Source organism: Scyliorhinus torazame, chromosome 6 (assembly GCF_047496885.1).
Source record: "Scyliorhinus torazame isolate Kashiwa2021f chromosome 6, sScyTor2.1, whole genome shotgun sequence".
Classification (NCBI taxonomy): Eukaryota; Metazoa; Chordata; class Chondrichthyes; order Carcharhiniformes; family Scyliorhinidae; genus Scyliorhinus; species Scyliorhinus torazame.
In genome coordinates, this window is record NC_092712.1 from 150,784,642 (window position 1) to 150,797,090 (window position 12,449).

Genomic DNA, 12,449 nt, shown 5'->3' on the forward strand with positions numbered 1-12,449 from the left:
AGATTACCATAGAATTTTCAGTCAGAAGGAGGCCATTGGGCCCATCGAGTCTACGCCGGCCCATGAATTAGTCCACCCTATCCCTGTAACCCAGCAACCCTACCTAACCTTTGGACACTACGGGACAATTTAGCTGACCAACCCACCTAACCCACACATTCTTGGACTGTGGGAGGAAACCAGAGCAGCCGGAGGAAACCCACGCAGACACGGAGAATGTGCAGACTCCACACAGACAGTGACCTAAGCTGGGAATCAAACTAGGGTCCCTGGCATTGTAAAGCAACACTGTGCTACCGCGCCGCCCCTGGATTGTTGTAAAAACCCATCTGGTTCACTAATGTCCTTTAGGGAAGGAGATTTGCCATCTTTACCTGATGTGGCCTTCATGTGACTCTTAACTTCCTCCTCGAGGACAATTGGGGATGGGCAATAAATAAATGCTGGCCCAGTCTGCGACTCCCACGTCCCATGAACGAATAAAAACAAAATATCCTACCATTATTTAATGTTGAGGATCCCTTTACTAGGTGAACATTGTGAGCATTTATCTGGTCAATAACTGTTTGTAATATCTTACAGTTTTACTCTTAATAATTTTCATTTTATAAAGGGTTTTAAACTTTAACATTTTCTGCATGGTCAGCTTCAAGCTTCTTTGTGCATGATGTCATCAAAAGATGCCATTCCCTTTTTTCATGTCAGTGAAAGTTGAATCTTGCAAGAGATTAAGTTGGTTATTGATTACTTAAGATGAACAATGGGTGATGAATACTTATTTAAAAATAAACACACATCAGTGTGCCCTTTTGCCGACAACGTTGATCCTTTTAATATTTCTTAAAGTCATTTTTAGATTGTGGGATAGACAGAGCTATTTTTATTTCCTGAAATACTTCCATGGTGTGGTATGTGCCCTTTTTGGCATTTTGTAATAGCCTGTACCACGATGTTGGTGTCAAAGGTTTTGGCAAAATGATGAGATGTCCCTGTGCGCTTGCACAAAGGCTTCTGTGTAAGGTAGGTTGGCCTGTTCAACAAAGGTAACCATTTATTCCATTCTGAAGTATACTATTCTGATGATATACTAATTTTACCTATGATACATATTTCACCTAACGAATCAATATTTCATGACCCTTGCTGTGAGGATGCTGCTGGCATGTTTGCCAGCACCCTCAACCTCCTGGGTTGTATGATTTCCTCCATGCCAGGGTGTTTCTTAATTTTTGGTCTCCAAAGATTGGGTCACCCTGAAAGAACGTCACAATGAGTTAAAGGCTCTCTGCCCAAAGCAACTCTGAACTGGATATCAGATCATATTGGTAGTACTACTCTGGAATTTAGAAAGTTTCAGGCAAGATCCTGGAAAAACCCAACCTCTCAACTGCCACGCAACTATAATGTGCTTTGTAAATCTGAAGCACAAAGGGACTGAGGAGAATCCTAAATTAGGATTTCTAAGGTTAACATCGGGTTCAGTTGGCAGTTAGGAAGGCAAAAGCTGTCTCACGGCCCCGGGTCACTGTCAGTGTGTAGTGTGCGCATTCCCCCGTGTCTGCCTGGGAATCACCCCCGCAACCCAAAAAGATGCACAGGGTAGGTGAATTGGCCACAATAAATTGTCCCTTAATTGGTAAAAGAAGAATTGGGTACTCTAAACTTATTTTAGAAAAAGGATGAGGGGGGATAGAATTATAGAAAAGGTACAGCACTGAATAGGAAAGTTACAGCACAGAAGGAGGCCATTCAACCCGTCTTGTCCATGCCAACCTGAGAACACCACCCAGGTGCCGTTTCTAATCCCACCTTCCTGCACCCGGTTCTTAGCCCAGCAGCCTAGAGCACTTGATGTACTGATACCTTTTAAAAATAGATCTCATTGAAACTTACAGAATACTGAAGGCCTCGATAGAGTGGATGTGGAGAAGATGTTTCCACTCGCAGGAGAGACTGGATCCCGAGGGCACAGCCTCACACTGAAGGGATGATCCTTTAAAATGGAGATGAGGAATTTCTTCAGCCAGAGGCTGGTGAATCTGTGGAACTCATTGCCGCAGAAGGCTGTGTCGGTCAAGTCACTTGAGTGTCTTTAAGATAGAGATAATAGGTTCTTGATTAATAAAGGGAGTGGGGGTTACGGGTGAAGGCAGAAGAATGGGGATGTGAAACATATCAGCCATGGTCGAATGGTGGAGTTGACTCGATGGGTCGAATGGCCTAATTCTGTTCCGATATCTTAGGGTCGTGTGGTTTATAATGCCTGCATATGAATACTGCTGAATGGTGCTGAAACCTGGATTACATATCAGAGGCAAGAATGCAGACTCAATAAATTTCACATGTGTTGCTTGAGAAAGATTCTTGGGATTCATTGACAAGATTCTTGGGATTCGTTGACAACACATTGAATCCCCAATACAGAAATACTGCACTTTTTAAACATGGCAATGCTCAACTAATGTCGCCTGCAATGTTTAGGCCACCTTTATGGAGAACCTGATGGCGTCCATAGACATGTTGAGTGATCAAAATGAAGATCAAAGGGCTCATGAAAGCAAGATGTAATTTTTGTCAGATTGGCTTCAACAGCTGGGAACAGTATGCAGGTGATTGAACACTTGGTGCCAAATTCTCTGTATTGAGATTTGAAGGACTACATTTTTTTTTCCACTGAAATGCATCATCACAAGAAGGAACTTGTGGCAGTAACCCTTGTATCAGAGAATAACTATCTATGATAATCTATTTCCCCCCCCCCCCACCCCCACTCCATCTCGCTTCAACCGACTAAGATCCGACTCACTGTAGATGAGCAGTAGATGTGAATCATGGGCAATGATGCAAAGTCGGAGAGATCCATGCTCTTGAATTTTTCACAGAAACCTAACCGTAGTCCACCATCTCCAAACCCTTCACAGTCTTAATTACATCAAATAACCCTTCAATCATTCCTCAGCAGTTAACTTTTCAGCTCTGTTTGCTGCTAAGAATAACCCCATAGTTTTACTTTGCACTCCCTCCAATTATGAAATGGTGATTCCAAAAAGTACTACAGATACTTTGCTAACTACCTGTAAACACTATCAACTGTTTCAGCAACTTCCTACCCAAACCCCAGGATTTCTGTTTTGATATGCAAACACATTTCAATTTAGCTAATAATTCATGCTATCCTTTCCTTTGCCCAGTCTCCAGTCACTGCTGTTTTCGTAAAACATTACTTTTTAGTTGCTGAACTTAGTAAAACAATCTCTTGTCGCAGCTTGTTTCAAAAATATTTCAAGATATTTCACACGATGAATTACTTCCGAAAAGCAGTGATTGCTCTTTAAGCTGTGTATGAGATAACTTCAGTTGTTGTGGGTACAAAGGTGCCTTGTTGATCTTGACACCCCTGTTTCTTTATTCTAGTTTGGAAATTCATTAATTGTGTGTGCATATTTTGCATGTTGTTTTTCAATTGAAAATTGCTTAAAACAGAAACATGTTGCCGGCTCACTCATTGGGACAAACACAAGAATGCCAAATTTCAAACTATTAAACAATTTGTACCACAAGCGAAAAGGGGTGCTGATTGGTTGGTTGGCAAGTCTATTCCGATTTGCCAAGACATTGCTGTGGAGAAAGCAATTTAGGTTCCCCATGCTTCCTGGTAATTTAAAAAAGGCATGGACGTAATGAAGAATCTTTCCCCTTTGCTAAGAGTCTACATGCTCGACATATTGATAGAAATGCCTCTTCTGCATACTTGGTTGATATTGTTAGCTTATTCATGCGTGTGTCATGAAGGAACTCATTAAGATTTGTGCTGTCCAAAGACCCGACTGAATGCGGTTCATACATACCCATCTCGCTGCTAAACGTAGACAGCAAAATATTGACCAAGATCCTAGCCAAAAGGCTATAAGACTGCGTACCAGAGGTGGTCGCAGAGAATCAAATGGGCTTTTTTAAAGGTAGACAGCTAACATCGAATATCAGACGCCTGCTAAATGTGATCATGACCCCATCCGGGGACAAAGCACCTGAGGTGATCGTCTCCCTGGATGCAGCAAAGGCCTTCGACACAGTCGAGTGGAAGTACCTTATAGAAGTGCTGGCGTGGTTCGGGCTTGGAAAAGGATTCACCTTGTGGGTGAAACTCCTGTACAATGCCCCCATGGCAAGTGTACGGACAAACAACACCAGCTCCCAGTACTTCCAGCTGCATAGCGGCACCAGGCAGGGATGCCCGCTGTCGCCGCTGCTGTTCGCCCTAGCGATCAAACCATTAGCGATCACTGTCAGAACAGCGAAGAACTGGAGGGGATCCAAAGAGGAGGCAGAGGGCATAAAGTCTCGCTCTACACGGATGATCTGCACCTCTACATCTCGCACACACAAAGCAGCATGGAAGGAATCATCACGCTCCTGAAAGAGTTTGGTGCCTTCTCGGGCTACAAACTCAACATGAGCAAAAGTGATATTTTCCCGGTGAACCCACAAAGGGGAGGGGCAGCATTGGTGGCCCAACACCAATTCTGCTACCTCGGGATCCAAATCGCTCAGGACTGGAGGGGGAGCCACAAATGGAACCTGACCAGACTGACAGAGGATGTTAAAAAGAGCTGTAGAACATAGTACATTACAGCGCAGTACAGGCCCTTCGACCCTCGATGTTGTGCCGACCTGTGAAACCACTCTAAAGCCCATCTACACTATTCCCTTATTGTCCATATGTCTATCCAATGACCATTTGAATGCCCTTCGTGTTGGCGAGTCCACTACTGTTGCAGGCAGGGCATTCCACGCCCTTGCTACTCTCTGAGCAGAGGTGGAACACACTCCCACTCTCCCTGGCAGGGAGAGTACAGACAATCAAAATGATCGTACTGCCCTGTGGTGAATGTATTCACCATAATGTATGACACTGTAACCATTGTATCCACCTAATGTAACCTTGACCTGGAAGTGGTGATACGAGCTGCTTCCAGGTAGTGTCCTGTAACCCCGGTGGGCTCCACCCTCACCGGGGCCATATATAAGCTGGCCACCTGCGGGTGGCACTCATCTGCACAACCGACTCTGGCTAGGCAAGTTCACGACTAATAAAGCCTTATTTTCACTCGCTCTCTCGGCCTCTTGGTGAATTGAAGGTACATTATGCCCAGATACTACCTCCTACTAAGATCCATCCAGATCTATATCCCCAAGGTCTTTTTCAACTCACTGGACAAATTAATCATGGTGTTTGTTGTTGCTAATTGTGTTTCTCTTAATTTGGCTCTGAAGGTGAAATGAAAATGAAATGAAAAATGAAAATCGCTTATTGTCACAAGTAGGCTTCAAATGAAGTTACTGTGAAAAGCCCCTAGTCGCCACATTCCGGCACCTGTTCGGGGAGGCTGTTATGGGACCAATATGGTCGCCTTCCTTAATTCTAATTACGTTTTGCTCTAGAGTCGCCAGGTATCTTTCGATACCACCACAAAGTTCAAAACCGAATACTGATCGAAGACTCAATACACCAGTTGGTAAGTTCAAATTCAGTGCTCATTTATTTACACACACAGTCAAATATACTCATGCATAAAACTCTACAAACTAAACTATCACTACTGCCAAAGCCTATACTTTGCTTCGGGCGCCCATTTAGTCAGAGGAACAATGGCCGTTGTTCAGTTCTGAGGCTGCTGGGGTCGAATTGGTATGGAATAACAGCTAGGAACGTCTGTCTCGTAGCGTGCGTTGACATTGGACTTGCTTGTTCTGCTGTTGTTGTTGGGCAGGCCTCTCCTTGGTGAGAGCCGGAGCCAAGAGAGCGATTTCTCTTTTGGGGGATCCTTCTTATACCCAAAAGGGGCTTCGCGCTTTTTTTTGCGGGCCTTGAACTTGGCCCCAATTAATTGGGCCGTTTCCCAATCGTTCCTATCGATTTCCTCCAATAGAGGGATGTGTGCCCTGATGATGTCTGGGCATGCCCTAGGTGGCCGTTGGCCTGCTTTGTTCTGGTCTCCTCTGTCGTCAAGGTGTCTGCCTTGGTATCGTTTGCTTAATGTTACTCTTTTGTCCCCGGGGATGGCTCATTAGTATGGTAATGGTTTTGCAGTATCGGTCTTGTCTGGGAGTTACGGGTCCAATCAACAGCCAAACCCTGCACCTGCTTGCTTTCTCCGTACTGTCCATTTTCCCTGCAATCTTTGCAAAGTGTCCATTTTGTAATCGGGAAGTGGCCATCCCAGATGGCTACATTGTATGGGGGGATGGGAAAGAATGCTAGGATCACAAAGAAGACCCTACAAAAAATCAAATCCAGGGGAGGGCTAGGCCTCCCAAAACTAGAATTCTACCACTGGGCAGCGACAGTGGAAAGAGTGATGGGATATACAAAGGAGCCAGAGGCTGAGTGGGTGCTTGTGGAGGAGGCCTCCTGCAAGGGACCCTCTCCGGGCCTCGCTACGGCGGCATTTCCATCCCCACCCAAGAAACACCCCAGCAGCCCAGTGGTGATAGGCACCCTCCAAATGTAGAACCAACTACGACAGCAATTCGGCCTGACCGAAAAGTCCAACAAAGCCCCCATCTGCAATAATCACAGGTTCACCCCAGCACTTACTGACACCACCTTCAAAAGGTGGAGACAGGACGGGGAGAATTGACAGTCGGGGACCTATACACTGACAGTACGGTCACAGTCCTGGAAGAAGTGACGCAGAGATTCCAACTACCTAAAGGCAACAAACTCAGATACCTGCAGCTTAAAAACTTCCTACAGAAGGAGACAAGGACATACCATGCGACCACCAGGACAGACACTATTAGAAGAGCTATTGGACGCAGACATCCTAGGCAGAGGGAACTGTAGTGACATGTACGAGCAATTGCTAGAGAGGACCGACACGACAAGGAGGAAATGGGAGGAAGACTTGGGGTTCGAAATAGTTTGGGGATTCTTGAGCGAAGCACTGCACAGTGTTTACTCTACCTCCACATGCACGAGGCTCAACCTAACGCAGTTAAATGTGGTACATAGAGCCCACTTGACCAGAACCCGAATGAGCAGGTTCTTCCCGGAGGTGGAGGACAGATTGGAATGATGCCAAGGAGGCCCATGCAACCACACCCACATGTTCTGGTCTTGCCCCACACATGCTGGGTAGTGGACAGCCTTCTTCGAGGCAATGTCCAAAGTGGTGGGGATGAGGGTGGAGCCATGCCCGAAAGTGGGGGTCTTTGGGGTATCAGACCAGCCAGATCTATCCATGGGGAGGAGGGCGGACTCCCTTGCCTTTGCCTCCCTGTTTCCCTTTCATCGAATCCTGTTCGGTTGGCGATCAGCAGCACCACTAAAGCTACAGAATGGCTGTCCGACCTACCGGAATTTCTCCAAATGGAGAAAATCAAATTCACCTTTCGAGAGCTTCCACAAAACATGGGAGCCATTCACCCGACTGTTCCGAGACCTGTTTGTGACCAACGCATAAGTAAATAGCCAGTAGCCAGGGAAAAATAACCATGACAAGACAGAGAGAGGAAAGCGAGGGAGGATGTACAGTGGGGGGGAGGGGAGGGAGGGGGGGGGGGGGGAGCAAGGGGAGGGAGGAGGGGGGGGGGTGGGAGCAAGATGAGGTAGCAAAACCCAGCAAGAAAGGAAGATTGGAGGGCAGCAGTGAAGAAGGGAGGGAGGGGAGAAGGGAGGATTGTATGGTGAGCCAGTCGGCGACAGACTGTAAATAGAGAAACCTAAGAAGAAGCCTTTGGGTACTGTACAATAAATGAAAACGAACGCCAATGCATATAATTTTGAAAATGGCAATAAAAATATATTTTAAAAAGAATCTAGACGTGCCGTCATTTCTTGAATCGATCCATTGATCTTCGCAACTCATGCAGCCAAGTTCAGTTTTATTAATGCCATGTATGCCCAAATAGATGATGTAGCTATGGGATCCCCTCAAGGTTCTGAGCCCAGTAAAAGATTTGTGGCATTCCATGAGGAATAAGAGTCCTGACTTCCTAACCTGTGCATATTTCCAATACATGATGCTGTGTGTGACAACCTTTGAATCTGAAGATGCATGCATTTTCTGAGCACATCTTTAATGTGCTCTGATTCACTTTTCAGATGGGTCAGTCTAATGTGCTCCCTTTCCTCTACACGATGGTTGAGAAATCTGCCAATGGTTTCTCCACTGTTGCCTACCACAAGTCTATCTTCACTGGTCATTTTGCGCATTCTGATTTGTATAAATCTACACCCCTCAGGATTTGCCTTATCACTGATCTTGTAAATAGGGTCCTAGCCATTTGCTCACCTTGCACGTTTGATGCAAAAATAGAGCCCTTCAAAGATATAAGAACTAGGAGCAGGAGTAGGCCATCTGGCCCCTGGAGCCTGCTCCGCCATTCAATGAGATCATGGCTGATCTTTTGTGGACTCAGCTCCACTTTCTGGCCTGAACACCATAACCCTTAATCCCTTTATTCTTCAAAAACTATCTATCTTTATCTTAAAAACATTTAATGAAGGAGCTTCTACAGCTTCACTGGGCAAGGAATTCCATAGATTCACAACCCTTTGGGTGAAGAAGTTCCTCCTAAACTCAGTCCTAAATCTACTTCCCCTTATTTTGAGGCTATGTGCCCTAGTTCTGCTTTCACCCGCCAGTGGAAACAACCTGCCCGCATCTATCCTATCTATTCCCTTCATAATTTTATATGTTTCTATAAGATCCCCCCTCATCCTTTTAAATTCCAACGAGTACAGTCCCAGTCTACTCAACCTCTCCTCGTAATCCAACCCCTTCAGCTCTGGGATTAACCTAGTGAATCTCCTCTGCACACCCTCGAGTGCCAGTACGTCCTTTCTCAAGTAAGGCGACCAAAACTGAACACTACTCCAGGTGTAGCCTCACTAACACCTTATACAATTGCAGCATAACCTCCCTAGTCTTAAACTCCATCCCTCTAGCAATGAAGGACAAAATTCCATTTGCCTTCTTAATCACCTGTAAACCAACTTTTTGCGACTCATGCACTAGCACACTCCGGTCCCCCTGCACAGCAGCAAGTTTTAATATTTGATCATTTAAATAATAATCCCTTTTGCTGTTATTCCTACCAAAATGGATAACTTCACATTTGTCAACATTGTATTCCATCTGCCAGATCCTAGCCCATTCACTTAGCCTATCCAAATCCCTCTGCAGACTTCCAGTATCCTCTGCTGTTTTTGCTTTACCACTCATCTTAGTGTCGTCTGCAAACTTGGACACATTGCCCTTTGTCCCCAACTCCAAATCATCTAGGTAAGTTGTGAACGCTTGTGGGCCCAACACTGAGGGACACCACTAGCTACTGATTGCCAACCAGAGAAACACCCATTAATCCCCACTCTTTGCTTTCTATTAATTAACCAATCCTCTATCCATGCTACTACTTTCCCCTTAATGCCATGCATCTTTATCTTATGCAGCAACCTTTTGTGTGGCACCTTGTCAAAGGCTTTCTGGAAATCCAGATATACCACATCCATTGGCTCCCCGTTATCTACCGCACTGGTAATGTCCTCAAAGAATTCCGCTAAATTAGTTAGGCACGACCTGCCCTTTATGAACCCATGCTGCGCCTGCCCAATGGGACAATTTCCATCCAGGTGCCTCGCTATTTCTTCCTTGATAGATTCCAGCATCTTCCCTACTACCGAAGTTAAGCTCACTGGCCTATAATTACCCACTTTCTGCCTACCTCCTTTTTAAAACAGTGGTGTCACGTTTGCTAATTTCCAATCCGCCGGGACCACCCCAGAGTCTAGTGAATTTTGGTAAATTATCACTCGTGCATTTGCAGTTTCCCTAGCCATCTCTTTTCGCACTCTGGGTTGCATTCCATCAGGGCCAGGAGACTTGTCTACCTTTAGACCCATGAGCTTGCCCATCACTACCTCCTTAGTGATAACAATCCTCTCAAGGTCCTCACCTGTCATAGCCTCATTTCTATCAGTCACTGGCATGTTGGTTGTATCTTCCACTGTGAAGACCGACCCAAAAAAACTGTTCAGTTCCTCAGCCATTTCCTCCTCTCCCATTGTTAAATCTCCCTTTTCATTCTGTAAAGGACCAATATTTACCTTAGCCACTCTTTTTTTGTTTTATATATTTGTAGAAACTTTTACTATATGTTTTTATATTCTGAGCAAGTTTACTCTCATAATCTATCTTTCTCTTCTTTATAGCTTTTTTAGTAGCTTTCTGTTTCCCACTAAAGATTTCCCTGTCCTCTAGTCTCCCACTAATCTTTGCCACTTTGAATGCTTTTTCCTTCAATTTGATACTCTCCCTTATTTCCTTAGATATCCACGGTCGATTTTCCCTCTTTCTACCGTCCTTCCTTTTTGTTGGTATGAACCTTTGCTGAGCACTGTGAAAAATCGCTTGGAAGGTTCTCCACTGTTCCTCAACTGTTTCACCATAAAGTCTTTGCTCCCAGTCTACCTTAGCTAGTTCTTCTCTCTTCCCATTGTAATCTTCTTTGTTTAAGCACAAATCACTAGTGTTTGATTTTACCTTCTCACTCTCCATCTGTATTTTAAATTCCACCATATTGTGATTGCTCCTTCCAAGAGGAACCCTAACTATGAGATCCTGAATCAATCCTGTGGTTTTCCGGTGTTCCGGTTTCCTCCCACAGTCCAACGATGTGCAGATTAAATTGCCCCTTTGTGTCCGAAAGGTTAGGTGTGGTTACGGGGTTAGGGTGGAAGGGTGGGTTAGGGTGGAGGCATGGGCTTAAGTAGGGTGCTCTTTCCAAGGGCCAGTGTAGATTCGATGGGCCAAATGACCTACATCTGCAGTGTAATTTATATGATTCTATGATTTTTGTACCTAATCTACCTCAAATTACCCTGGAAAAGCAAAGCATCTTGAATTTGAACAAGATGAGCAACCGTTTCACATTGTTTCTACGCAGTGACGACGCGATTAGAATTTTCCGTAAGGTGTGGTGTTAGTTCAAAATGATGTTCCGTCTCTTGCACAATCGAGCAATATTGTGTCTGAATTTAATTGCTTGTCTGATGCCAGATATGGCTGTGCATGTCGAGCAATATGGTCCTCTGACTGTTTGTAAGAAGCAATTAGCCCGAACAAAATATCTACTGTTACGTTTGATTCCATGGTTGGGCAGTACTTGCTGAGGAATCGGGAGAATTCTAATAGCTATGCTAATAACCAATTTAAACTAATCACTGGAACTCCTAGCATAACTCATTTACACTTTTTTCTAAAGTGGCATAATCTGGGACCAATTCTCTGCAACCAAAAGGAATATATTCAAGTCTTGCATATTTTAAATTGCCCAGAAATATGGGGAGAATCCAATTCCTCATTGCTTTATCATGGACAATTGGAGTCAACTTCTAACCAATCAGTGCACCTTTTCTCTTTAATTATAATTTTTTCTGGTTGCTTAAATTTGGAATTCTTGCATTTGTCCTGATAATGCATGATGAAAAGCTTCAGCAACATGTTTCTCTTTTCAGCAATATTCAAAATCTGAATGATAAGCAACAACTTGTTTATCACTTCAATATTTCATAAACCAGTTGTTTTGTAACACGTCAATAATGTCCAACATATGTCTGTAGGCTTTTAAAAACCAGTTGAGATTGCTGTATGTTGTATAAAATGAAATGTGATCCTTTGGCTCAAACGGAGGGTTAGAACGTTGTTTTTTCAACTCTCTTATCTGGATTTATTTCCAGCCAGATTGAAGTTTTAATCTCCTGCAAGCTATAAATGCTTTATATGAAATGAGCTAGGCAGCTACAGTTCAGTTCTAGATGAATCAAACTCGAGAGTGTCAGTTTTGGGAGACAGTTGGGTCATTGTGAAGTATTTGCTTTCTCAAACTGGGGTTAAAATATCTTGTTAAAGAAAAGATCGATCTTTTCCTACAGGTGTAATTGGCATATCTAGTGTGGACTGTGACTTGGTTGTGGTTATATAAACCTATGGACATACAAACAAGGAGCAGGGATATGCCATTTGGTCCCTCGAGCCTGCTCCGCCATTTAACAAAATCATGGCTGATGATTGTAACCTCAAAATTTGCTTCCTGCCTACTTCTGATAACCTAACCTATCAGCCCCCTGCTTACCAAGAATCTATCCGCCGCTGCTTTGAAAATATTCAAAGACGAGCACTGCCTTTTCAGGAAGAGTTCCAAAGGCTCATGACCCTCTGAGAAAACAAGTTTGCCTCATCTCCATTTTAAATGGCAACCCTTTTAAACAGCTCTAGATCCTCTCCACATTCAGCCTGCCAGGACCTCTCAGGATCTGGTATGTTTCAATCTAGTTTCCTCTTACTCTAACTCCAGTGGATACAATCTTCACCTGTCCAATCTTTCTGCATAAGACAACCCGGGGTAGCACGGTAGCATTGTGGATAGCACAATTGCTTCACAGC

At 44.3% G+C, this 12,449-nt stretch overlaps 1 protein-coding gene across 4 annotated transcripts in view; it reads left to right on the top strand.

Moving 5' to 3' along the window:
* galnt1 (UDP-N-acetyl-alpha-D-galactosamine:polypeptide N-acetylgalactosaminyltransferase 1) overlaps positions 1-12,449 on the top strand; it is a 265,777-nt gene that overhangs the window by 55,875 nt on the left and 197,453 nt on the right. Inside the window, exon 2 of one of the 4 annotated variants that reach the window (XM_072508906.1) lies at positions 5,443-5,516. The exons of the other annotated variants lie outside the window; for them this stretch is intronic. The gene's annotated coding sequence lies outside the window, so the exon portion shown is untranslated. The remainder of the gene's footprint in view (positions 1-5,442; positions 5,517-12,449) is intronic. 4 annotated transcript variants of the gene reach the window in all.